General features: G+C 41.0%; 1 long non-coding RNA gene across 1 annotated transcript; it reads right to left on the reverse strand.

Moving 5' to 3' along the window:
* Positions 1–7,006: 7,006 nt before the first annotated feature.
* On the reverse strand, positions 7,007–27,000 carry LOC107317632. The gene is made up of 4 exons (XR_001556947.2): positions 26,970–27,000; positions 16,440–16,490; positions 15,247–15,509; positions 7,007–14,866 (listed from the first exon to the last, which is right to left on the reverse strand). It is a non-coding gene; the product is annotated as an uncharacterized LOC107317632 (long non-coding RNA).
* Between the last annotated feature and the right edge of the window lie 742 nt (positions 27,001–27,742).

A 27,742-nucleotide genomic window follows, 5' to 3' on the forward strand; every position in this document is an offset into this window, starting at 1 on the left:
AGGCATACATAGCTGTGTTATAATAGCATACATAGTATGTACCTACTGTAAAACAATTGAAGGCATAACAAGATGGCAGCATTAAGGTCAAGGGAGTGAGGATAGGCTCAGATATAACAGCAAAAGACACATGAAATAAAGGAAAGACTCTGCTTACCCCTCATACACCTCAGATACACAGGGATCTCTACAGAGATGCTCTTACCTCCCTTGCCAGCCCTTAAATGAGGTCTGGGAAGGGCTGGATCCTGGCTCCACCCCTTCTGATCACTCAAGCACATTGCACACACCTGAGCAAATCTGGGTTGGCCTTGTCTTCCCAACAGGTGCTCAATCACTGATTCAAGCTGTGACTTAGCATTTACACTACAGCTATATATTGTACATAATACTGTATAATGCTCTGCCATTTCAGAACTAACACAGGCAATGTTTCCAATAGTAAATTTGAGTCCAAGATCCATCCTTCATTGAGACTGTAGTTAGATGCCTTTTTGGATGTCATCTGCATACTGTGTTTTACTAACCATCCAGAATGATCTGCGCTCTCACTCCCTGCATCTGTATGCAAACCTTCCACACTATCCAAAGCCCACTAAAAACAGTGAGTAATAGATTTGCCTAAGAAGTTAAAAAACAAAAGAGATCTCTGCACCAAGGAGAACTCCTGGGTGTGGTGACGGTCCCTGAGACTTCTAGTTTGTGCCATCATGGCAGCAATGCTTTTGCAGGATTGCCACAGAAATGGTTTTCCTTCGAGGTCCAAATCACAGTCTGATTTGTTCTCTGTCCAAATCCCCGCCTAACATAACTTTGCCCTGTCTTTGTGAAGCTTCAGTTGAGGAGCAGGACACATGCGTCTGTTGCCCACACAAACGGTGTGGCAAAGTTGTCTTTAATGTTTCTTCCACCTGGAAACAACTTCTGGTTTGATTAAAACATATAAATGTATTTAATCATGAGAAAGAAGCAGATCATTGTAGTCTTCTGGGTTTTTTTCTCCTGCATAAGTCAAAGTGGCTTATATGTTTGAGATCCAGCTGTGCTTGCTCACATCTCTGATACTCAGAGTGTACTTTGAAGCTACTCCTGACCTGAAATCACACTGTGTATATCCATTACGAGCTGTAGGAAGGAATTAATCAAATAAAACCTGATGCTATGCTAAAGCAATATCCCAACTTACCTATCTCTTCTTACTTATCTTCTGATTATTGTAAAGTCCCTTTTTTGTTTCTTTGAAGCATATTTACAATAGCCCCAGTAATTCCTCTGCACTTCAGAAAAAGTAAACCTTTTCTACTGCCGCAAGTCTCTAAAATGTCTACAAAGGATTGTCTGCTAAGCTGTATCCTTATGGCTATCAAATGTTAGCTGTGAACTGGAAGATTACGGCTGTGTCACCTCTTATCTATGTGCTAGTGGGGTAGCAATATCAGCTCATCTCAGATGTTATAATTTTAAGATCCTTTTTCTTTTTCATTGCAGTAGTTTTACAAAATAATTTCAGCACACAAAGAGCAAGTACTGTTGGTGTTTTGAAAGTGTACTTACAGTGTATTTCTGTCAATCTCATTCAGTTTGCCTGCATGACAAGTTATGTTAGTTTCTCCTGACATTTACTTTGGTCATCTGGGAAGCACCAAGGAAGCAGGAGGGGAAAAAAGAGCACATTAAGAAAAGTATCATAAATGGACAAGAAGAATGGATTCTTCCCACTTTTTCAGAAACTAACTTTGTTTTCATATGTGAGTAAATCTTGCAGGCAATGTAAAAGCTGAGCTTTGCTTTCTGAGCACATCCTTATATTGAATCTCTATGTATAAATGCCTAGCCCTGGTGCATAGCCCTGTGATGTTAGTTTCTCTATAAACGTGAAACACAAGAAACAATTATGTGTGTATTTTTGTCAGAAGCAAAGAAATATAGTCACACTAATCAGAAAAGTTTTCATTGTGAAGTAAGAGACCTTCTTTTCAGAAGCAAGCAGGTATGACTATTTGAATTTTACTAGGATGATGTTCATTGGGATCATCAGTCAGATTTTTTGCTCTTTTTACTAACTTACACATACACACACAAAATGCCTTTCATGGATGAAAAATATCTTGCTTATTCACAAGCTCCATAGAAATAAACATTATTTTTTATATATGTACTGCTAGCAGCGAGGATTTTATTTTTCAAGCAATGTGCCAAGTTTTCATTAGTCAAAGTGTGAAAAATCCCATTTGCTCTGTTTTGGAGAGTTCATACTGCAAGCATTTAGAGAGTAATTTACTGATCTTTCAATTAGTGAAGAAAGGATCACCCTGGGAGTTGGCCAGCCAAGTGGGGCTGAAGGGTTGTGCTTTTAATCCTCAGCTTCTTAACCCTCCCTTTGCTTGACTTTGGGCAAACTGCTTCATCTGTCTGCATCTTGAATGCCCACGGACAAGGATTAGGCTTTCCAGTCATTAATTTGTTCAGGAGTGTAAAGTTAATACATAACAGATACTAATACAGCAGTAGCCATTGGTCGGACACTTCAAGCTTGCCATCTAGATAAACTGAGGCAATTCAGGGTCTAAATATAAGTTTTGAAGAAGCTCCAGAGCACGACCAGGGTGAATCTTTGGTTTCATTCCACACCATCACACAAAACTAAGAAGATGTTTCTGCGTACCTGGGTCTCTTTCTGTTTGGAGTCCATGTCTTTTCATCCCAAACCTACTTTGTTTGAGAGATGATAGAGAGAAAAGCACTGTGGTGTGCTCTTTGAAGAGGCCACTTAAGAGGCAATAAAGAATCATGGGGTAAGTAGAGCTATCCAGGGACTGGCTTTAGTTTGATTGATTTAACTCCATGAAATTGTGTAGATGTACCATGAATATGTAAACAGAACATAAGCAAGAGGTGTTGTTCATACCTGTGCTGGGGACTTCTCTCTACTGCCCATATTCCCCTGTATAAAACAGGAAAAGCATAAAAGCCAACATGAGTAAGATCAAACCCTCTGCTTATTCAGACTTTAAATATTCCCTGAGTCCCCAGAGTTACATGAGCTAAACCTAAGAGACTGCTTTCTTTCTCAGAAATGATGTTGCCAAGCTCTGAACATAACTTACAGAACAAATCTCTTGGTATTGTAACTCATTGCAAAGGAGAACTAAGTTTATCAGCTGAATTATACATGATGGAGCCTTATATCAATTATTTACATGTCCTTTTTGGCTTTTATTTTTTTGTATGTGCTCTTTCTCTGCCATCATCAAGGTGCCTAATGAAAGACTTAAATCCATTTTCACCCTCTTTAGAGGCACCGACAATAAAGTAAATGAAATATTATTCTTTCTGAGTAGTAAATTTACAGCAAGCAATAACAAATCCATGAGAATTTGTATGGCCTTTTGCCAAAGAAACCAAGGATTTGAATCTGTATGTTCAAAAATATACGCATATCTATCCTGGTGTTTAAGGAACTGTGGGAAATGCATTTCTTGAAGGGAAAAGAGAGAAAAGTAACCAAAATCACCTACAACCCTCCTTTTAAAATCTGAAAGTCATCAGAAGGTTTAATCTTTATGAAGACTTTCTAATGCCTTTAGCTTTCTCTTTAGTTATCTGAGCTAATGAAGGTATGACAAGAATGAAAGCTTCATACCGTCAAGCAGGCAAGATTCCCATTGTTCATGGGACAGTGTGATCCACAGATCAGTGTCAGTGCTGAGATAAGGACTACAAGCCTTACCAGATCCTCTCCTGAAGGAGCCGTGGAAGATGGTGAGATATTTCCTTCCTTTGAACTATGGCAACATATATCAGCACTCATGAAACTAAACTGCACCTGGTCTCTTGCAGATTGCTCATTTTCTTTTGATAGTTGTCAGCTTGCTGCCCAAACTGCGATGTGTTATCCTTCCAGTAAGCTGCATGTTCACTTGCTAACTGTTCCATTGGATTTAGTTTACCCCTTTTAGTCTTCCTTGTGCCTTGGTCATATTCACAGAAGAATAAATGAGATACCAATATCAAACCAACCCAGAGCCTGCTGAGATTTCCTTCTCTAGACATGAAATCTGTGTTCTGAGAAACCTCTTGAGAATGATGACTTGCTGTTACAGTCTTTTTTTTTTTCCCTTGTATTTTCCAGGCAGCTCTGGTCTGTGTGGCTCGGTGGTTACGGGAACCTAAAGATCTCTAAATGGGCACAGTTGTGGATCATGTCTCTTACTAAACTTGCTTTGGTATTTTAGGTAAATTCTCACAATATTCTCGCCAGTTCTTCTTTGGCTATGCATGTGGAAGTCTTCAGACATCTCTGCAGTCAAATGCTAGCCATGTTTTCAATCAACACAATTCATTTTTTAAATTATGACAGTAAGAGCTTTTCAGGCTGTGCTGTCAAGACCAGTCCTTAAAAAAAAAAATAAAAAAGCCTTAAACCAGAATGCTTCAGGGAGAAGAAGAGAAAGTGACATCCTTTCTGGGAAGGAAGAAGTAAGAATACAAAGATCTGGCACCCTGGCCTGTGTTTTCTCTAATGATGCATCACCATGTGCCCTGTGTCCTTTGGTAACACTGCCCTTTCTGTGCCACGTTGTGGAACGCCAGATGAGGAAGCCTGGCCCAAAATAAACGCCAGGCTGCTTTTCATCTCTGAGATTCTTTTGTGCCAAGCCAACAAAGTGACTTCTTTGTGGCTGTTTGCATTTGTCGTTCCAAGTTGTCTGAGCATGAGGTTATAAATACGCACCAGGGTTTGATAGCCTCAATATGTCCAGTCGGACAAGCCTTGCGTGCTGGCAAGAGAAGGATTTGGCTTGCCTTAATTATTTTTGTTTTAATAGTTTTTAAAATGTTTGATATAAATCAAAGATACTGTAAATAAAACTCAGGAGAACGGGGTTCCTCCCTTAGCCATTTTGTAGATTGGGTTTCTGACCAGAGATTACTGGCGAACTCTCTTTCATATTTGTATTCTTTGCAGTTTGCATGTAAAGGGATGCTGTCAAGTTAGGTATGTAATCTAATGTCAGTGACATTCTTAGACTGTTTTTCGCACGGAAACGAAATGATGTCAGTATTCTATCAACTTACCTCCTCTTAGAGGAGATGCAAAGTATGAGAGGAACGTGAGACTCTGAGTTCTTCCGAGCTGTGCCTTAGGACTACTAATAGCCAAGGCTGCTGCCCTGGGCCGGTGACAAGAAGGCCCATTAATCAGCAGTGACTGGGCAGTCTGGGGTAAATCCTGAGCCTTGGGGACTGTTAGCCAAATCCTGACTGCTTCATTTGGGAATGTTCGACCTACTCAACTTGATTTTTTAGTGCATTCAACCTCAGCCCCCACTGCGGAAAAGTAATACTGGTGAAAAGTGCCTCATTGGGAATATAATTTTATGGAAAACATTTTATTTTTGTATCCAAATCTCCCAGTCAGTGTAGGGTTTTCCATTTGCTTTTAGCAAAGCCTATTTTTCACTATTTTTCTTGTCCAAAATTCTTATTAAGAAACTGAATGCTTTTACCAAAAATGGGCATCTTTTCCTTCTGCTTCACCCCCTTCTCCATGCAACACATCCCTCAGACCCCTGAAAACAATCTAATTGAAAGAAAGCACATTTCTGCTAAAAATTTCCCATGGAAATGATTTTGTTGTGGTTAATGTCTGTTCTGTCTCTCCTCTGTCTGGAGCTGGAAGAAAATTCCTCAAAATCATTATCAGCCAGTGCATCTCTATAGCCTGAGTGTACTTCTAAACATCTAATTTATTCCTTAATGGAACAATCCAGAAACCATAACTGTGGTCTCTGGTTTATTTGTAACTTGTATACTGAAATATATATTTGAACAGTGATTTGGGAATCAAAAATTAGTCAGAAATCTCACAACTTTTAAGACTTGTGTCAAAGAAAATGCACTTACTGGTTGCAACAATAGGCTGTGCATTGTATGTACACATACATTCTTATTTTTATGTATGTATCTAGTAAGTACATACAGTTGGAAGTGAAAGACCATGGGATAAGCTTTGTATGCTGAGTTTTAGTGTCTCTCTTTAACAAGATTCATCCTGAGAGCAACTACCATCCTACGCACGAGACAAATGGGCCCAGGTCTGTTTTATGCACTGTATGTTTCCTTTTTTGCATTTGAGTGCAAAAAGAAACTATAGCGCCCTGTACATGTGTGATAGCACAGGAAGATGCATGCTGTATCTGTATGGATTGCAATGGGCAGCTTCAGCTTGCTGCAGACTTCATAGTGTAGTGTGAACGAGCACTTATGGAGTCTGGTCCACATGTGAAAAGCACAAAAGAAAATAGATGCTTGGATATGTGTCCCTTTGTAAATGCAGTCTGTGGCAATGGGCTTCTTGCAATTATTCCTCTGTGTGTAAGTTAGGAGGCATATAATATAAATTGAAGCCTAATTTTTTCTTTGAAGCTATTAACACCCACCCACATGCAACAGGAAACAGACTTCAATTTTAATTAGTACCAACACATTGAAAATTCACCCTATATTTGCCTTCAAGTGCAGCAAAGCAGCTTCAAAGCTAAAAGCTTCTTCACTTTCTAAGTAATAATGAGGTATTAATGAGGCAATTAGGGGCTTGTAAACATGGTGTCAAAGAGATATGAACTAATCACCAGCAACAGGAAAAAGACAGATCCCTCTGACTTCAGTGCTCCACACTCTCCCTAGCCCCCTGAGGCATTCTGTGCTTGTAAACTAATCCGCAAAAATGTTCTAGATTAATTCAAAACACTATCCTCCTTTTAATTCCCTGACTGTCTTCAGGCTTGTTTCTGAATAGATGCTCTGTGTGAAGGCTTTTAAATAGGCACTTTTGTTATTGCAATAAAACCCAGATTGAAGTTCTCTTGCACTAAGCTGTCAATTTATATTTGGCACTCTTCTTAGATACATATGAAATATTTCTAAATCATTTGTTAGAATATTTCTTCCAGTTTATTTCCTTTTAGGCTATATAAATAAAAAGAAAAGAATCAAAACATAATTTAATTAGAACCGACAAACACCATTTATTTTTTTTTCTTGAACATAAAATGTTCGCGTTGAAATTAAATACACCGGTTTCATCCTGGAGAGATGCAGATGATGCAGGGACAGCCATTTCCCCTCGCAGATTTTTTAGCTGGAGTGTTGGATTAGGATTTGCAAGATCAGGGTTCTGATCGCACTAATTTGCTGTGTGATTTTATGAGAGTCACTTTTATGACTCTCATTTCCTTGTAGCAATACAGCTCAGATTTGGTCCGACGAGAGCCTCACATCAACCTGACACGCTGCTTTATGTTGCTGAAGCGAAAGTCACAGCCAATTTATCCAAAGTAAGACATTAAATGTGGTCCCGCCTTCGTGACGCGTTTTGAAGTTGTTCCTATCAGAATATGTCTTTCTGAATAAGCTTTTCTTCCTTTTTTAAGTGAAAGAGGAGAAAAAGAACTATGGGGAAAATGTCTTGGGTATTGACAGGACTCCAGGAGGTGAGGCTTCAGGAAGAGCATTTCCTAAGCTGGGAGCTCACACAATCTCAGCTTCAAATCTTCATGTGACAGCTGAAGTTATGACCTTGCTCTTTGCTTGGTATTAGCCCCACAGATGGTATTGCTTCGTGACCAAAAGTACTACCGATGCGAGGGAGGATTTTTGGATATGGCCTGTTGTCTCCTGGAGATTGGGGTGAAACTCCATATCCTTTCTCTGCGTGATCTCATTACAGTCATCTCTCTAGGGGTGAAAAGTGAGTTCACTAAACCAGCTTATTGTGAAAAAATATTTTGAAACACAACACATTGTGGTTTGATCCTGCGTTCTCACAGGTATATGTTGGAAATCACTTGATTTAAGTCAGTAACGTGTGTTAAGCTCTCAAAAGTGAAAACAGATCAGAGGCCCTAATAGTTTTTCCTACATCGGGAATTTGATCTAATCCACAGGAAAACTGTACACAGGTTCAACAGTCCAGCACTTTGCCTGATGGTGTGCAATTAATTATAACTCTGGAGTTCACCCTCGATAGATCAGTTAAAGTGGCCTCCAAAATTTTCTGACAGTGATGCTTATATAGATGGTGGTGGTGAAATCACATCTGCCAATGTGAAAGCCAGAGCTGGCCTCTCCTAAAGTTCATATTGCTGTCTGAATCTTCTGCAGCCTTTTATTCTGGATATGAAATACCACTCATAGGATCTGGTTACACAGGCTTTAGGTGTTGCAGTAGAGATTTTGGAGTATTCAATACTATTACAGATGGCTCACTTTTAGACATTAGATAGATAGCAGAATTTCATCAGATGAGATCTCCGTCACCTAAAGCAGATTTGGAAAAAAATCAGTCTTTATTAAAACCTCTGAGTGGTGAAGAATCAGCTACACCCTATGGTCCTGTGCAAACGACTGATGTCTTTCCCTCGCTATTCACACTGGGAAAGCTTTTGCCTGTATTTGAATGTAACTGATCTTTCTTCTTTTTTTTTTTTTTTCTCTTTGTTTTCTCTTTTTTCTTTTTTCTTTTTCTGGATATAAGCTTTTGTTATGGCATCACTGGCAAAGCGAAGGAGCTCTTGGGTATCCCATTGTGTTTGTGGTGGCAGGCTTTGGGGAAGATACCACCCATTCCATGCAGCATGTAAATTCTCAAACCACAAGCACGTACACTCCTGGCTTTCACCCAGACCTTTGTGCCTGGGAGCCCACAGCCATGTGATGATTTTGGTGTGTGGCTTATGGGCCTAGGAAGGTTGACACGTGTGAAGATTTTTCTAGCTCTCACTAAGGAAACATGCACAGGCCAGTGTCACGACCTTTCCAATATTTCTTTCCCATGCATAAGAGACAGAATCTCTGACTATGTTAGGAAGAGACCACAGATACAGGCATCAGCTGTAAATTCATCATGCATGGTTACTTCCAAGCAAAGTGCCAGAAGCCCCTCTCTCCTTCTGGGAGTTTAGAGGGATTTGGGACTGGTTATCCTAACTGCAGCTGATCAAGAAATCTCTTGTTTGGCCCAAAGAGTCCCATAAAGGAGGAGAGCCTTGCTGTCCTGCCATGAGTGCATGAAGCAGAGACCAAGGTGTGGGAGAGAAGGGCAGACAGAGCATCCTCATTTCCATGTGTGAGATGCAAACAGACCTGCCTTGTTAACTCAGAGGTCTCCAGTGCTTGGGACATTGCCTTCCCTTCACCCCTTTCCTTCCTCTTCTCTCGCGTTAATCCTACATAACTCTCTCTGCTCTTTCCATATTGGTGGGGATCTTAAAGACCCCTACAGTTCTGCTGGGCCTCTCTTGTTTGTGTGCAATAACACAGGATGGCTGGACCATTAACACCTTCTCTGAGCACAGCATGTTGGAGTTGCAATGCTTTCCTGCCTGGGCTCCCTTGCCAAAGGGTATTATGTGTGCATGTTCAGTTCTTCTTTTAAAATCCCAAATAGGGGTTTCTTTTCTCTTTTCCTTGAATTTTGCATGTGTTTTTGCCATTGCTACCACGGGATTTTTACTTTGTATTCCTTAATAGAGACTAGACTGGGGTTGGTTTTGTATATTCCTCTCCTTCCCTCCTCTTCCCCACTACAGTGTGGCTTGTGTAAGGCTGGTGACCTAGAAGAGGAACCATCAAAGTTCAGAATCTGTTTTCATTTGGTTGGATACGGGACTTCTGCCTCTTCCCATACATCAGGAAATTGATACAAGTCACAGGCGAGGACCTGCAAAAAGCAGCTGTAATGTAGCACTTACAAGAGAGAACAGATGCCATGAGCAGTCCTGTGACCTGCACTGCAGTCTGGCGGAGATTATATGCCCAGAAAGAGACTGAAATTTTGCTGGTGGTCTCAGGAGTAGCAACGTCGCCTGTGGTTGAAAGTCAGTGTGTGCCATCTTTCCGGGTGCCTGTGAATGGCAGATCCCAACAAGTAACCCTCCAGCTGAACCAGGGCCTGCCCTATGTCCTGCAGGCTGCTGTTTGAGCTACAGACTGTGCTGGTAGTTTGGGAGGTTAGCAACAAGTCGAAGTGCAAAACATCATCAGTGAATCATTTGCAGGTGAAGAGTCTCTTGAGGATGGTTTTCCAAGGCTCCAGGAAGAAACAACCAGGCTGCTCTCTTTAGCAGCAGACTTAAGAGCTTTGTCCAGTCTCTAACACAAGCTTCCCACATAGCTATACTTTGCAGTTACTGTACTGCAGTTCCCTGGCATGGGAATGGGTTAACGGTCTGTTTAAGCTGGTCTTTTTAGACTACAAGCTTTGTGTATGCATATGCTGCGAGAGATTTGTCAGAGCGTTTCCTGGAATGGGGTGCTGATTAGCCAGGGCCTCTTGAGAGCTCATAATGGTAATCAATGTAATGATTGTAATAACTAACGATAACAAAGTCAAGAACAGCAACAAAAAGCTTCGGACTGCAGTGTTCTTTGATTTCCAGGCTTTTGAAGGGCAGCAGAAAAGAATGATTTGGGGACATAATAAAGGAGCTCCCTCCCTTTCATAGATTTCCTCCTGGGAAAAATATTTTATTGAGAGAGGGTATGTTAGCCAAAGCAAGACATAAATATTTTACTTATTAGAGCACAGGCTGTTTCTCTTCTCGTTGGCTCCGCTGCCAAGGCTGGCCTCAGACAGAAATTTGCAGTGACCATTTCTGTACTGTGTGGTGGAGGAGTTGGGGGGCATGGAGACCCAGGCCGTGGATTGAGAGCCTGCCAAAAAAGAAAGAAAAAAAACCTTCTGAGAGCAATTGTCTTGCTCATAAAATGTGACATTTGTATGGCAGCCGCCAAGTTCCCGTCTTTGTCTTCATAAACAGGGCTTTGAAGCAAAGATGTGGAAAGCCCAGGGTAGATTGAATTGGGCAAATGAACCAGGTCTCAGCAGCTGGCTTAACAACAAAACCAGTTTCGCTGTGACGGCAGAACACGTACTGCCTCCTTTCCAATACACACCACTCTGTGTGAATTCTCTGATATCTAACAGCATTTCAGTTGCACATGCTTTCTTTCCCTGGGAGAGCCAATAAGATGCTATTCTTTTCAGCCTCTTTTCACACTGGAGGAAAGTAGTACCACTGAGTTCTCCATCTTCTTTGTGCTTCTGTGAATGTGGAAGCTTCAGACAAGAGATGAACAGGATGACTGAGATGCTGAGACCAGTCTGATATCATGTAAAGGCTAAAAACGTAGGACGATTTCCCTTCTACTATGCTGTTCTATCACTTGAATCACTTTAAATCTGTCAAGGAAAATAAACATTCATTTAGAGTTCTTACACGACAGCTTGTGAGAAGTGGCAAGGGACATTTGCTAGAAGTATTCGTTTCTTATGCTCCCTCCTTAAGCATAAACAAGTGTCTGGTTCTGAGCATGGATGGATCTTTGCTCTGACCTAGGATGATGACATTTTTGCTCTTCTACCCAGTTTCTGAAGGATTCTTTCTGCATTGATAGTTTGTTACAGATGTCCAGGAAAAAGTGTAAAGACAAGGCGAAAGGTATAAATACTTCCTCAGGGTGTTTTCTCTTAGCCTGTGTAAAATTGTGGTTCAGAGACTTTGAGTGAGAAGTGGTATCTGTTGTGCTTTAATACTCTTGCAACTGACTTTTCTTCCATGTTTTTGTTTTAACTTTTGAGCCCATGTAAATGACTGACACACGGCAAAGAGCTCCATAGCTTAACTGGATTTGCAGATGTATTCAGGTCTTCTAATTTGCAGGAGACCTATTTTCCTTCTCCTGCTCTAAACCCACCTCCAGCTGATTCCAGATGATGTCCTCCAGCTCTCAGAACATTGCAATGTATTGTCTGCCCCACGACTCACTTAATGCTCCTTGTAGTTTTATAGACCTTGGGTGTATCTGTCTTCCACCTTCAAGCATCTTAGCCTGTTTAACCGTTTCTCACACAGAATATCCCCAGCCTTTCTCTTCCATACCTGTTCCAGTTTTACTACATCCTTTGATGTTCACTGAAAAGCTGGATCATAACTGCCTGTTTCCCAGGGCTGAGCCAAAGATTGTTTGGCATGTAACATCAACTTAGAGCAATCCAGGTTTTGTTCCATGCTCAAATTCCTACTGCTAAGCTGAAAGGGGGCAAGAAAAGGTGATCCAGAACCAGATATGGCTGGTTCCTGCTCTGTTCCATCAGGTTAACTCTCCAGCTGCGGTGTCTGGAAGGAGAGCATGTACAATTGAATTAGAAGTGGAGAAAGTTTGTTGGTGAGTTGGCAAATGAATTTTGCTTTCCACCATGGAAACGGATATGGTAGTAGAAATCATTGCCAGTCAGCGTGCACTCTCTCTAGCTCTATTTGCCAGTGAGAAGAAACAGCAAAAGCCAACTTTGTTCTTGCTTAGTGAACACCTTATGAATCTGCTTAACCACGTATTATTATCGGAGATCTGAATACATTTCAAACTGAGCATTTTTGTTGGTGAAAATAGCTCAGAGGTGACCGGTTTCTCCTTAACCCCTGGAAAAAAGCTTTCAAAAAGCCTTTTGCAAATGCTAGATTTTGTAGCCTGCTTTCTTCTCACTCAGAGAATCCACTCTGGGCACAATGGTATCTGCTAGGGGCTTGCAAAGCGTTCTGCTCCAAAAGCTGAGCATGTGTTTTAATGAAACACATGAATAGCTTTAACTACACTGAGGGAAAATGCACTCTGTTAAAATAAAGCCATTGCAAGGCAAGCTGCAAAACTGGAAATGTTGCACTGTCAAGAAGAGACAGTTCCTTTAGTCTTCCCAGGTGAAATCCTAGCCTTTCTCTAACTGTACAAAACTGGTGGCAGATTTCCCAGATTGCCACAGCCCAGGATTTCACCTACTGCTATTGAGGAATGCAGGGGCTCTAGTGGGCTGGACAGAGTTAACTCTGATGTCACTCAGGCACTGCCATTTTTCCCAGTGTTTTCCACAGGCAGGTCCAGGAACTCACTATTTAATTAGAATCTGACTAGGAGGAGTGCTGGTAGTTGCACAAACAAATTCCATGGGTTGCCATTTAATCTACAAGCTCAATTTTGTTTAAATTAGCTGTAAAGTTGGCAATGAACACAAATGGGGAACCATGAAATGAAAGCTCCTCCAATGAAAACTATGCCCACAAACTCTTCAGATTGCTGACTCACATCAGTGAGCCCAGGGAGGGGAGAAAATACAACCACAAACAGTGAGATCCAGTTATGATTTTTCTCCTATATTCTTCTACCATCTGGAAATGACTGTTTTATGTTCTAGACCTGGATGTGCTATCATTCTGCAGCTATATAGTCTGTCTGCGTTGAGAAAGCACTAAGGTTTCATTATATGGTACAAAGGTGCTTTCCTATTTCTGTGCCCGGGATTTCTGCGTCCATTCAGTCATAATGACAGATCGTGCTACTTACTTGTGTAGAATCAGTTTCAAAACACAGATGAATCCAGTTCATATTCTCTCCAGATTCCTCCGAAGACCTGAGTCTAACCTCAGCTTGTTTGAAGAGGTAAGATCTGAGGGCTTTTCCCCTGTGGCATTTTACATGTTGAGCCAAACTGAATGCTTAATAAAATGAAAACATTTAACCCAGTTTATCTGCTCATAACTTCTGGGCTGTCTCATGCTGCGTGTCCCTCACCTCAGAATGAGTCCAGCGGACAGACTGCAGTCAGGCTGTACTCAGAGCTCTGTGCTTATAAGGGACAGGCATTGCTTTAGTCCAGCTTTCAGGAAGTATCTCTGCCTTGCAAATATCAGGGACAACTTGCTCACTTGATCAAGTCCTGAACATGTGCTGCATTAAACCTAGAGTTTTTAAAGTTAACTAAGATTTGGGTAAACACAAAATCTAGAAAAGCTGCTTCTCTGGCAGCTTTCGGCCAATTTTTAGTTTGAAAAAAACCTTGTGATTTCCAGGCTTTTTATTTCAAGCCAGCAGTCATTCAAGCAGGACTAAACATACTCCCAATTAATATTATAATGTGTATTTTCTGATTTTTACATACAGAGATTTTCAACAGTACATCTAAAAGAACATTTTCCAGATGAGAGGAAAGTGAGGGTCACACACCAAACAAATGTCAGAGCTGGACTCAGGATTTTTGACTCTTGGGTAGTGTTTTATCCACCACACAAAGCTCCCTGTTACTGCTGCTGAAGATGATGATAGTGTTTCTATTAGACAAGTCAAAAAGAACAATTGTTCTATTCATCTTTATACTATGAGCAAATATATATTCAAAACAGAGCCAAAGTCTGGCTGTTAATTCCTTGTTCTCAGCCCACCGGATGTTGCTGTGTTATGAAGATGCCTGTATTAATTTCCCCATCAGGAAAAGCAATAAAACCATATTTTCCTTTCCCTCCGGAGAGGCCTTGGTGGAACACGTAGAAGTCTTGTGGCATGAATTGGATCAGAGATCTCTGCAAGTGCCTTCCAGTCTAAATTATAAGGCTCTATGAGAGAAGTCCCACAACAGAATATGCTTGTTTGGGAATTCTGAAATCTTCAGGGCCAAGGTTTATCTTCCAGCAACGTGACTGCCAGAAACTGGGCTGAAACAGCTCATAGCACTGACTTTTTCAGTGCTGCGGTTTTTTTGCTGTTGTTTTTTTCCCCAGAATCCTTATTAGCACTCTTTTTTCTTACTTAATTTGCAGGCTGTTTACACAGTGCAAAAGTGGTGGGTGAGCTCATGTCATTCCCACACCAGGTTTCAGAATGAGAAAGCAGCGTGTTACCTCATGTCCCTGTGGCTTTGACCAAAGCAGCAGTCTCTAACACGTGTAAATTCAGATATCCCGTAGTAAGGAATGACTAAGAAATGTGGTTTGTGGTGGATTTTCCATGTAGCATCTCATATGGATCAATAGGACTCTATGGGGGCAAAGAACAGAGGGCAGGAGTTAAAAGACAGTTGAAAAATTCTGCGTCTTTCATGTGGCCTCACCTATGAATGCAGATAATGTTGAGAAAGAAATAAAGAAAAACGGAATTCTCAGGGTATTGTTTCTTATGGCTTCCATGATACCTTATCTTTACCACTACATTAAAGTCGTCCTGGACTCTAGCACTTTCTCCTTGCTGCATTCCTGTGTAGGAGCTCTGTGATACCCTGACTGTTTTACAAATGAAACACTGCAGGGTTAAGGCCTGCCTTGGGGTCAAATGGGGAGCCTGTCTTGGAGCAGAGAACTAAACAAAGGTCTTCCAAATATCAAAGAGCATCTTAACCACCTTTGCCTCTCTACTTACCTTTCTTCAGTGCATAGAGTAAATTTGAACTTAATGCTGAGATAGATAGACACATGCATCTCAGGAACTGTGCAAAGCAGGAAAGTAGAGTTCTTTCAGAAGAGTCTTTCCCTGATGAGTAGTTACTCTTTCAATACTGCTGACTTCCAAAAGCCTCTGGTGTCAAGAGTGGCTCAGCCTTGGCCTTTCTCCATAAGCAGTCTCATCAGTCAAGACTACATTGAAATCAAAATACTCTGGAGAGTGAGTCAGGGGATCAGAATCTGGCCCAAGAAAAGAGAAGAAGAGTGTCAGCGCTTGTCATGGAAACTCTTCTGAACACCTCTAGCAATTTAAGAAAAGTCTACAGAAATGCCAGCAAAACATTTCACTGGTTTCCATTAAACAGTTATCACAGATCCTGCTTGCAAACAGATCCATTTCTTAATATATAAAGCAGTTTAGCTGTAGACATTATGTATTTTAAAAAAACAAGTCTGTGAGTTCAGGAGCTCTTGAGCAAAGCAATAAATTCTCATTTGAACCATTAAAATTTTTGTTAGGCAACATCATAGTGTGAACATCGCCTTGTCTTCCGACAGTGGATTAGCCCCCCCCAGCCCTCCTATGCTCTTCAGGTCACTAATGAGCTATTCAACCCTCAGATAATAAACTGCAAGGCACCCCTGACCCAGGAACTTCCGTGCCCCTTCCAGGTACATAAATACCTTTATTCTCATTTCATAGGTATGATAAAACAGGTCAAGATGGATATAAAGTTCTAGCTTCATTAATCTAATTGGACAGCAAGGTGGATTAACGTGGATTAACGGATTAAACTAACAAATGGAGATAACAGACTTTTCAGCTGTTTTGGACTTGTGACATGAGTTCATTCTAACATGGCTTAACCCTGTAAGCCACGTCTTTACCACCTTGCACTCCTCAGAGCTGATGGCTTTCTGACATCCCGCAATGCCATCCTGGGATAGCTCTGCTAATTCCTGTGCCAAAATATCTGCCAGCCTTTACCCTCTGCAAGTTACTGGGTCTGAGCCAAGAATCCATCAGCCTAAGAGAAGCAAAATCAGATGGTGCAATCCTGATTACAGGCTGTTGCCAGCCCTCCTGCTGGTCATTTCTCAGCATACTCACTGCCCCGACAGATTGTTCTCCTGCCAGTTCATCAGTTGACGGCATTAATAAATACTTACAAAGATAAGCTTCATCTTATCCTTTAGGTCTGCAAGTGATGGAAAAGATCCCTAAGAAAGAAAGACATACAGGAGATGTTATCAGCTTGGTTCTTTGTTACTAGAGCAGAGGTAGGTGAGACCCTGCTGGAAAGCTTTATATTCCACAGGAGTCAGAAGCAATGAGTGAGGTTGTGTCGTGTGATCCCTCCGTCTCTGAGAAGAATGTCACACACCACAGTTCCCCATTTGCCTTCCAAGATCTCTGCTACAACAGAAAGGAGGGTATCAATTTCAATTTCCCTATGGCTCCTGGTGCAGAGTTGAGAACAGGAGCCAGGATATGTTAGGAATCAACTCTTTGTGGGGCCTTGGAAGAAAAGACATGCCACTTTGTCAAATTATCAGAATCTGTGGTGGAAATGACCTATTAAACCTCTTTGCTCTTCCCACTGTCATCGCTCTGGATTCTTCCTTTCAGTAGATCTATTAATGTTTTGTCAAAAGGCAGAAACACAACTTTGACATAAAAAGCTGCTGTTTACAGTTGATGGAAAGCTTACATTAGACTGGGCCACCTGAACCCCCTCACCCAACATAAACAGAATCTATCAACACTGCTTAAGCCATTAACCCTGACAACTGAGGCTTTCCAGGGAGAGCCCTTATCAAAAGGGGGCTGCAGATGAAACCCAACAAGAAAACCCTCATTGCCCCAAATGGATTCAAATGAGAAGATGCGGATGAGTCTTGTTAGGCTCACTCTAATCCCTTTGACAAGCCAGGAATTCCATCAGGTTGGAACACAAATCCTTTAGGAATTTGAGTCTTCAGCTTCCTCTGCTCTCCATTGCAATGGCAGATATGATTTTTCAAAGATCATTATCTGATCAACATGGCATAGTAATGTTTGGAGTTGAGCATCTGAGATATTAGTGGAGAGAGGCTCTCCCATACTCAATGAAGCTTGTCAAGAGAAAGCTCCCCTGAGAACTACAAGGTCTGTGACCCCTCTCTCACGTTTGTCAGGACACAGATAATTTCATGGAGATGACCTGAGAACAGACTGTCTGAGAGAAACCACATGGAAAATATTTTCTGAAACTTATCCTTCTGACAAGTATTTATAGAAAAAGGTAAGGCAAAAAGAGGTAGCCTATAAAGAAGGAGTTTCTTATGGGATTTCCAGATGTGATCAAACTCTTGTTACCTCAAACACTTGGCCTGTTTGTGAGACAGAAGACTTCTAGAGAAAAACATTGGCCAGAATAATGATGGCTTTGAATCTCCAAATTGAGGTCGTGAAAAAAAGCTAAAAATTAGAGACAACAAATTAAGAGTAATATGAACTTTTTCATCTTCATGATGAGTTTTTAACTGTATCCATATAGAAATTCCCAAGGATTCAAGGAAGAAAAAAAAGATACTTTCCCATTCCAAACTCAGAAGTCTTTCTCCTCTTCATTCCTTCTGTTGTGTTGAGAATGAGACAAAAGTGAGTGGTAAATAAAGGAAAACACTAGACAATATATCAAATATTGCAAGCAGTTGTTTAGGTGCATGTAGACTTGCTTTATGAACTATCTGTCTCACTTGTTTTCCCAAAGGAAATCCAGCACACATCTACCTCCACCTGCTGGAAGAAAATTAAAAATGTTAAAAATTATGATTTTCAAACTCCAGACTGAAGATCTGATACAAATTTTATGAAGCTTGGAAAGGGAAAAAAAATCTAATATTTTTATAGAGAAGAAAATCCAAACTTAATAGAGTTAGCAAGTCTTCGCTATGCGGTAACAGTTAAATATTTAGCACTGTAAGGAGAGGGGAAACTTCTTCTACTGAGTACATTTTTGACTGTCTTTTTTACACGTTGGATAGATATTTAGGGAACAGTATTGTCCTCGCTGGGTAGTGGTAGAAATACAATGGAATTTAGCTCTAGGCAGAACCAGGCCATTGGTATGTGAACTGTGAAAAGCAGCTGAAACTTTTACTCTCTGTGGATGGTAAATTCACAGACATTCAGTATAGAAATGTTCTTTTTTTAAATGCCTTGGCTGCTGGCTGCAAAAATGCAACGTGTTTAAATCACAGAGTAATCTTTCTGATCTGAATCTGAAAACAACAAGGTCAAAAAAGCTGTTTTCTCTAGTTTTAAGGAATGAAGTTGCAAAGAACGTCAGGTTGGTCACAAGGAAGGATTCTTAATGATACTTTGGGAGATTCAGTTTTGAATCCATATTTCATCATTAATTCCCACTGTGAAGGTGGTGGTGGCTGTAAGCACAGTGACTCTTAGAACATCTTTTTCTCCCAGTTTTTCCACAGGCATTTGAGCTGATTTGAGTTGATGTGGAATGGCAAAAGCAAATCACCCATGTGAGGCCTGAACTAGTCCAAAAGAGATTTGCTAGTACTGTCCTCAAAATTAGGGTTTAATAACACCAAGAATATGTTTCAAACCTTCACTAGATGGCTGGTCCACAAGCACAGTGTCCTACCACAGACACTGAGCAATTCAGAAGGCAAGACAATGGAATACCAGTATTTTATTGCTGCTATATTCCACACTGCTTTGTTCTTCCCAATCATTTAAACATCTCATCTATCAAAACTGGTGCCTGTGAGCTTAGGTAAGCTTGAGGATCCATTTGAAACTGAGGTTTAAAAATAGTAGAGAGAAAGTGTACATACTTTTTTTTCCTTGCAAATCTCCAGAGAATCTTGTGCAAGCCAAAGTATGTTTTCTATTATGGTTTACATCAACAAGCTGATCTTAGGGACTTCTGTCTGTGTGTGTTTCTGTAACTGATTTTGTGTGAGTGTGTGTGCCTGTGTCTATCGTGGCCCTTGTTTCCTCTGGAGAAAGGAGACAGTAAAACCCACTTGAAAATTTATACGCGCAGTGTCAGGAGCCCAGAGCATTCATCTGAAGACGCTCCTGCTGTGTTGGGTAGAATGCCCAGAAATTTTCAGAGCTGTGTTAACCACAATTCTTAGCTTCCACGTTGTGTCTCATACCATATTTGGAAGCTGTGAGTCCTTTGCTCCATGCGGCTGACTCAGAATTTGCATTTACTTGATACCAGCATTGATTTCCCGTCCCTTTGGGTAGCTGTAATGGATGGTGTGGCCACAGAAAGTTCAGCAGGACAGGCAGAGAGTGTTACTGAGCTCAGAGGAGCAGTACTGAATGTCAGCCAGTGGCTTCTCAGATGTCTGTGATGCAGATTCAAATGCTGAAGTCTGACAGACACATGACCCATGAGTTGCAATGCATTGTTAAAGAAATAAAATCTACCCACATTTTTCATACTCGCTGTGACATATCGGCATTGGCAGCCTCATGCTGGGCCTACCCTAATCACTTGCCAGCATAAGTTAAGAATGTGATTTCACTTTTAAAGATACTTCTAGACTAGCAAAAGCCTTCTTTGAGGGAGTGGATGACTTCCCTAACCCTGTCTGCCTTACAGCAAAATCTTCATGAAGCCAAGAGCAACAAGACTCAAAGTAGATCTCTCAGAAAATAGGATTGCTTCTCAGCGAGAAACAGTGGCTCCCTACAGAATCCCACTGGGAAGCATCTTGAAGTAGCCTGTCTTTTCCAGACTCAGTTGTCCCTGCTGGCTCATTTCCTGCCACAGCTCAGAATTTGGATTACCCAGGAGCTCTCACACGGAAAGCTGCATTTGGACTGCTTCCATCACAGAAGCAGCTTGAGTCATTGGATACCATCCTTGTCCTGAGACAGGACTATCAGAAAGCTTTAACCAGGTCTGGATGGGGAGTTATTTCTTTCAGGGCAGAAGTTAATAGTCACGCTAATGCTGAAGAGAGTTTGCCAGTGTGATAATACTAATTGTAACTACACCAGAAATGTTTTCCAGGGTAGACTAAGTGCATATTGGAGATGAAACTGCTACTTTGGCTGCCACTGGGGCTTGCCAACAGCTATCACACAGTTCATGCCATTATGTCTCCTTTCAGCACTTCTTAGCATTTATCTATGCTGGTGGGTGCAGTATGCAATGAAGAAACCAGAGAGAGGTCACATACTGCAAGGAGACCAGAGCTGCTTGGATATGAGACTAAGGAAAAGTTATGTACACCAAAGGTACCTGCTTAACGAAAGAAAAATGTGCCATGCATGATATTGTGTTCTCTGAAGAAAATAAGTCTACTTTTGCAATGAATCTGAATTGTCAGTCTGAGTCATCAGGAGATCTGCAGCAACGTGGAGATGTATTTGGGTTTCTATGTGTTGGGTTTTTTAAGAAGGAAGGGAAAGTGTTGTGAATCCTCTTACCATACATTGATAAGCCAACTTTGTGGATTTCCTGAGGGGAAAAGACTTTTTTTATCTGTTTCCAAGAAGATATGGGTTCCTTCCCATCCCAAAACAATAAATGTAGGTGAGCCAAGCCTTTCTCCTGGCTTCCATGAAGCACTGCCAATTGTTTATTTGTCTGTGGAATTGTCTACTGCCTCTGGAACTATTTGGGCTGAATCTCCCCTCTGTGTTCCTAGTGCTAGCATGCAAAATAGTTTTGCCCTCCCCACCCAAAAAAAAAAAGTGTTAATATGGATAGAATCTACGGACTTTGACACACTTATTTGGCAGTCAGACCTCAGAGCCAGGTTCTAGTCATAGTCCTCTCATCAGCTGAAGACCAATCTTCTTGCTTATCATTTAGCACAAATGTGAACAAGGAAAGGAAACTATAATAAAGAATAAAGGTTCTTCTTCTGTTGTTGGATGTTCTGAAAAGATCCAGCTCTGGAAAGCTTTCAAGAATAATTAAATCAGCTCATCCATGCTGCACGTAAGAAAAGTCTTGGAGAGTCAAACTAAGAAATGCCTCCCATTGGCTTAAGTGTGTTTCATGGGAAACTGAAGCAGGAGGAACTCAGCTGTGATGACACACAATGGAGATTTCACCCACACTGTAATTTGTGTTTGCATTATTGGAAGCCTCAAAATCCAGTGTTCTGGAGAAAAGCTAACTCTTTTGGTGCCATGTGATAAAGGTAGTCTGTCTCTGCTTAAGAGATAAAGAGGATACAACTGATGAAATAATCTTTGTTTTCTCATTATAAGAGGCACCAGCTTCAGTCTGTCAGTCTATTATCAAAGATTTTACAGGTATTACAGCTTTGAAGGAAAACAAGTCACACAATCTAGATGGTCTTTAGGGTCCCCTAGATAATCTTTGAGGTCCCTTTCAACCAAATCCGTTCTATGTTTCTATGGTGTTACCACATTCCTCATGGGTCCTTTCCAATTCAGGCTATTCTGTGGTTCTATGATTCTGTGACCTATAATTTTATAGGAGTGACCTTCCTAACACAATGACAGCACCCAGAAAATTTGAAGATGTTGAACACATTGTAATACTTCCAGGTTCAACCAAAATTGGAAAGAATCTATGGGATTTACAAAGAAAAGTAGCCTTTTACCATTGCTGTCAGAAATTTCCAGTTGGACAGTAGCCTCTTTCTATCTTTTTATCTACCTTCTATCTTTCCCTAAAGTGACAGTATGATAAAGAAGAGAGCAAGAGACAGGGGTCATTATTATTATGCCACAACACTCACTTGCTGGAGCTGGCCAATACCTTCTGGAGTGGATTACTACATTTTCTATTAGCCTCAAAATCATTAGCTGCTCTGCAGCATTCACTGCTTCTATATTAAGCATGAAACATTTTTGTTTAAATTCATTAAAATAACTTTCCACCCCACAATTAGAGCTTGACCATCTTTCCTATACTGTATACACACAAGCCTTCATTCAGGTTTTGCTACACTGTGCAAGTATTTTCAGCCATGCTGACAAATACCTTTTCAGACAGTCTTCAAGATCAGTGTCTAGATTTGAAGAATGAATATGGTGCACTTCTGACTCTGTCAGTATAATTGTACCATTTCATTACACTCTCTCCTTTCTACAAGGAGACAGCCAGCAAATATTCTTTCTCCCTTTCTAATGCTGCACAGAACTTTAGATCAAAGGTTGAACAGAAAGAAATAACCTTCCGGAGAGAAAGGAAAGTGTCTGAAAACTGCTGAGAACTGACTATTTCCTACCCATTTATCAGCTTTCCTTGCTCTACGTCTTACTTTGTCTTTCGCAATTAAATTAGTTCAATGGATTATTCCTCTTTTTCTCCATTTTCCTGTACAGCTCCAAAAAATGAAGAAGCCAAAGCAAGTCACTGATAGCTAACTGAAGAAACTGTATTGCCATTAATATATGTGAAGGCTTTAAGGTTCATGTGGGTTTCTTTCAAAATAGTCAGGACTTTCAAGGAATCTGCATTGTCAGTCCTCCCAAACCTGCATGTATTGATCTGTAACAAACATTAGCCAAACCTTGAAGCACCATACAAGAGATAATATTGGTAAAAGGCTTAGTCTCATGTGAATAGCAAAGATAAAACAGGACTACAGGTATTCCTCATACAAATCAAGAATTCAATTCCAATAGCAGGTAAACATTTAAGTGCTTCTGAAAAACATCACTGGACTGAGAAAAATGGACCTTTTAGAGTGCAGTTTACACCATCCTTAAAATAAAACAACAACAAAACATCCAAAATAGCTCAGGGAAGTCACAGGCTTAAGTGTACATTTTCATCTTGCTGAAAAAAGCACAGTTAAGTATCTTCCATTTTTGGTATTTTATTCTGTAGCTGTCTACAGCTGCAAGAGGCAGATACAACTCTCGCTGTTCTTTATCATCTCTAAGCATTTAAGCACCACTATCAATCTGACTCAGCTTTTTAGGTGAAAAGAGCAAAAGGGATTGTAAGGGTGGCTAGTATAACTATCTTAAGATGTTAACGGCAACTATTGGTGGTAAATGTCGAAAGGTTATAATAAAGGAAAACCTCACCAAATGTTGATGCCTTGACCAGAAAGCTGAGGTAAGTCTCCATGGGAGCAATCTCCACGAGATGCTGCCTCCAGCTGGTGGCTCAGCCCTTAAATGAGGTCTCAGAGGAGGTGAAAGTCGAAGTCTACCCTTCTGGGAGCACAGGGCTAAAATTACTTCTCACCTGTGGCTCCTGGCAGCTGACCCAACACTTGCCTCAGCTGATTAAATCACGAGGTTTTCAAGCTGTGAGTTTCCCCAATATACAGGCGATATTTTTTTTGACGATCTGACTGCTAAGCAATGGCAATGTCTCTTCAGTCCTTTTAAAAAAAATAAAAATAGGACATTCATCAAAACAAAGTTTACATATGAAGATTTGCACACTCTAATCTCTAATCCTGATCCTGCAGTAGATGTTAAGCTTCCTGGCCCTTGGAAAGTCAAAAAGAGGTTTCTCTAAACTGTAATTGGTTGCAGGAGCTGGCAAGAGTAGTTGATCTTGGTGATCTGTTCCGGGCAAGTGAAAGTCTTCTTGTCCTTATTCTCCTATTTCATGTGAAAGTCTGCATTGTCACCAACAGGACTAATGTGTTTGGATGTCACCTAAAGTTTTTTCATTTGTAATCAAGTCCTTTTGAAATTGCAAAAGGAGAGCATGGTCCATGACTGCATAGTCAGAATGGAGACACAGTGGCAAGCTGGTGGTTCTCTCAAGGGTCAGTACTGGGACCAGTGCTCTTCAACATCTTCATTAATGATATCAGTAGTGGGACTGAGCACACAGCACCCTCAGCAGGTTTGTTGATGATGCCAAGCTGTGTGATATGGTGGATACACCTGAGAGATGGGATGCTATCTAGACAGACCTAGACAGGCTCAAGCAGTGGGCCCAGTTGAACCTTATGAGATTCAGTAAATTCAAGAAAAGGGTTTGCATGTGGGTCATAGCAACCCCTGCTATCAGTATAAGCTGGGGGATGTAGAGATAGAGCACAGCCTGCCAAAACAACTGGGGGATAATGGGTGGATTGAAGCTGGACATGAGCCAGTTCCATGTTGCCCTTGCAAGCCGCAGAAAGCCAATCACGTGTCCTGGGCTGCATCAAAAGAAGTGTAGCTGGCAGATTGAGCTGATCCTGTTACATCTATACCCAGACTGGTAAGTACTGGAATGCCTGGAGTACTGTGTGCAGATGTGGGGTCTCAGCGCAGGATAGATGTGGACCTGTTGGAGTTCATCCAGAGAAGGGACACAAAAATGATCCAAGGGATGGAACCACTGTCCCTGCGAGGACAGACTGAGGCTGTGGGGAGAGCCAAGAGTGGCCATTCAGTATCTAAAGGGAGCCTGAAAAGAAGGAACAGACTATTTAGCAGGCCTGTTGTGACTAGCGACAAGAAGCAAACGATTTTTCAAAACTAAGTAGGGGAGATTTCAGATTAACATCATAAGTCTTCTTATAAAGCAGGGATGGAGGGTGAGCACACTGAATTGAAGGTGGTGACTCGCCCCTGACCTACGTGGACGCATTCAAGGTCAGGCTGCGACGCAAACACTCTGAACCAACTTGATCTAGCTGTAGGTGTCCCTGGTTCAATGCAGAGTTGTTGGACTAGATGACCTTAAAAGTTCCCTTCAACTCAAAAGATTCTGTGTTCCTATTATTCTATGAAATCACTGGATCTGTAACATTTAAACTAGTGTGCATTGCTTGCCATCACATTTGATAAGCAAATATTCTCATACATTCTCTTTCTCCAGTAATATATTTGCTAATGTCTTCCTTGTCGTTCATCATGCTTAAACTGCACAAGAAAGACTATGGACAAAAATATGTGTTTTCCTACAATGTGTCCCATAAGGGGAAGCTTGGAAGATCCTTTCCAAACAGAGGCAGGCAGAGCAGGGCCAGAAATGGTGTTCAGAGCTCAGTTCCTTCCCTAGTGAGAGCAGGGCTTATCCTCTCTGACTCCTTAGTTCCCGTCTGCCAGAGTAATCCTACACAGAAATGTTTTATTCCAGAAGCTGTTCGTGCATTTAATGAGAGTCAACCACAGTCCAGTAAGCCTCAGGGCTGCCTTTCTTTAGGTGATACCCTGGCAAGTTTCCCACGGTAGTTCAGTAGCTTGGCTATTTCTTTTCTAAATTTACAAGCAATCTCCTGTTACATAGTGGGGCCAGCTTCTGGGATATCAAGTGGTTTTTCAGGTGTTGTATTACAGTGGGCTGGAAGCTTTTATTCACCCAATGGCTGTACATGTAACTGGTGTATGTTCAAATGACCGCGTGTCCTCCAGTGTTTCTTTTCTGCTCTCAATTCATTTGCTAACTGTATCTTCCAACAGCCCCTGNCAGGGGTATTATTATTATGCCACAAACTCACTTGCTGGAGCTGGCCAATACCTTCTGGAGTGGATTACTACATTTTCTATTAGCCTCAAAATCATTAGCTGCTCTGCAGCATTCACTGCTTCTATATTAAGCATGAAACATTTTTGTTTAAATTCATTAAAATAACTTTCCACCCCACAATTAGAGCTTGACCATCTTTCCTATACTGTATACACACAAGCCTTCATTCAGGTTTTGCTACACTGTGCAAGTATTTTCAGCCATGCTGACAAATACCTTTTCAGACAGTCTTCAAGATCAGTGTCTAGATTTGAAGAATGAATATGGTGCACTTCTGACTCTGTCAGTATAATTGTACCATTTCATTACACTCTCTCCTTTCTACAAGGAGACAGCCAGCAAATATTCTTTCTCCCTTTCTAATGCTGCACAGAACTTTAGATCAAAGGTTGAACAGAAAGAAATAACCTTCCGGAGAGAAAGGAAAGTGTCTGAAAACTGCTGAGAACTGACTTTTCTACCCATTTATCAGCTTTCCTGCTCTACGTCTTACTTTGTCTTTGCAATTAAATTAGTTCAATGGATTATTCCTCTTTTTCTCCATTTTCCTGTACAGCTCCAAAAAATGAAGAAGCCAAAGCAAGTCACTGATAGCTAACTGAAGAAACTGTATTGCCATTAATATATGTGAAGGCTTTAAGGTTCATGTGGGTTTCTTTCAAAATAGTCAGGACTTTCAAGGAATCTGCATTGTCAGTCCTCCCAAACCTGCATGTATTGATCTGTAACAAACATTAGCCAAACCTTGAAGCACCATACAGAGATAATATTGGTAAAAGGCCTTAGTCCTCATGTGAATAGCAAAGATAAAACAGGACTACAGGTATTCCTCATACAAATCAAGAATTCAATTCCAATAGCAGGTAAACATTTAAGTGCTTCTGAAAAACATCACTGGACTGAGAAAAATGGACCTTTTAGAGTGCAGTTTACACCATCCTTAAAATAAAACAACAACAAAACATCCAAAATAGCTCAGGGAAGTCACAGGCTTAAGTGTACATTTCATCTTGCTGAAAAAAGCACAGTTAAGTATCTTCCATTTTTGGTATTTTATTCTGTAGCTGTCTACAGCTGCAAGAGGCAGATACAACTCTCGCTGTTCTTTATCATCTCTAAGCATTTAAGCACCACTATCAATCTGACTCAGCTTTTTAGGTGAAAAGAGCAAAAGGGATTGTAAGGGTGGCTAGTATAAAGATGTTAACCAATATGGTGGTAAATAGTCAAAGGTTAATAATAAAGGAAAACTCACCAATGTTGATGCCTTGACCAGAAAGCTGAGGTAGTCTCCACTGGGGAGCAATCTCCAAGAGATGCTGCCTCAGTGGTGGTCAGCCCTTAAATGAGGTCTCAGAGGAGGTGAAGTCGAAGTCTACCCCTTCTGGGAGCACAGCTAAATTACTCTCACCTGTGCTCCTGCAGCTGACCCAACACTTGCCTCAGCTGATTAATCAGAGGTTCAAGCTGTGATTTCCCATACAGGGATATTTTGACGATCTGACTGCTAAGCAATGGCAATGTCTCTTCAGTCCTTTTAAAAAAAATAAAAATAGGACATTCATCAAAACAAAGTTTACATATGAAGATTTGCACACTCTAATCTCTAATCCTGATCCTGCAGTAGATGTAGCTTCCTGGCCCTGAAATCAAAGAGGTTTCTCTACTGTAATTGGTTGCAGCTGGCAAGAGTAGTTGATCTTGGTGATCTGTTCAGCAATGAAAGTCTTCTGTCCTTATTCTCCTATTTCATGTGAAAGTCTGCATTGTCACCAACAGGACTAATGTGTTTGGATGTCACCTAAAGTTTTTCATTTGTATCAGTCTTTTGAAATTGCAAAGAGTAATGGTCAATGACTCAATGTCCAGATGGAGAACAGTGGCAAGTGGTGTCTCTCAAGGGTCAGTACTGGGACCAGTGCTCTTCAACATCTTCATTAATGATATCAGTAGTGGGACTGAGCACACAGCACCCTCAGCAGGTTTGTTGATGATGCCAAGCTGTGTGATATGGTGGATACACCTGAG

This window comes from Coturnix japonica, chromosome 8 (assembly GCF_001577835.2).
Source record: "Coturnix japonica isolate 7356 chromosome 8, Coturnix japonica 2.1, whole genome shotgun sequence".
Taxonomy (NCBI): Eukaryota; Metazoa; Chordata; class Aves; order Galliformes; family Phasianidae; genus Coturnix; species Coturnix japonica.